Raw genomic sequence first — 916 nt, forward strand, 5'->3', positions numbered from 1 at the left:
CGGGTACCCTCGATAAAAGGGGCCCAATTTGCTTTGAAGTGAAAGCTTTCACTGAATAAACTTTTAAAAAGGTTTCGGGATTGAATCTTCTTTTGTCAAAGGGAAGAAAGTTAACCTCTGAGAATTTGTACATTTGCATATATGTACATATTGTATGTATCTATATATATATATATATATACATATATATATATATATATATATATATATATATATATATATATATATATATACACACATTTATACAGTGTATATATATATATATATATATATATATATATTTATACAGTATATATATATATATATAGATATATACACATATATATGCATATATATATATATATATATGTATATATATATATGTGTGTGTATACAGTATACATGTATATGTACACACACATATATATACATATATATATATATATATATATATATATTTATATGTATATATATATACATACTGTATATATATATATATATATATATATATATATATATATATATATATATATATATATATACATATATATATATATATATATATATATATATATATATATATATACGTATGTATATGCTTACGTTATGGATGTTCATTTGTATTTACATAGTGTTGAATATATAGGAAAAGAAAAGTTCTCATAATCCATCAGGTATTTATTTATATATACATGCCATCATACAAAATAGTTTATATCTATACTCTACGAAATAATTCCTCGAAATTCGTAAACTTCTCAGGCATAAGAATATTTCATCTTAACGCTAATACCTTATAAAACTGTTCAGATGAACAGTGTACTGTCACTGATACTGTTCATTAGTTTCTCATTATTTCAAGCATTGTCATTATTTATTTCAAAGATTTCTTAGTAAATTTCATTTTCTTTTGCCACTTTTTAAGTTGAAAATTGTT

This window comes from Palaemon carinicauda, chromosome 7, assembly GCF_036898095.1.
Source record: "Palaemon carinicauda isolate YSFRI2023 chromosome 7, ASM3689809v2, whole genome shotgun sequence".
Lineage (NCBI taxonomy): Eukaryota > Metazoa > Arthropoda > Malacostraca > Decapoda > Palaemonidae > Palaemon > Palaemon carinicauda.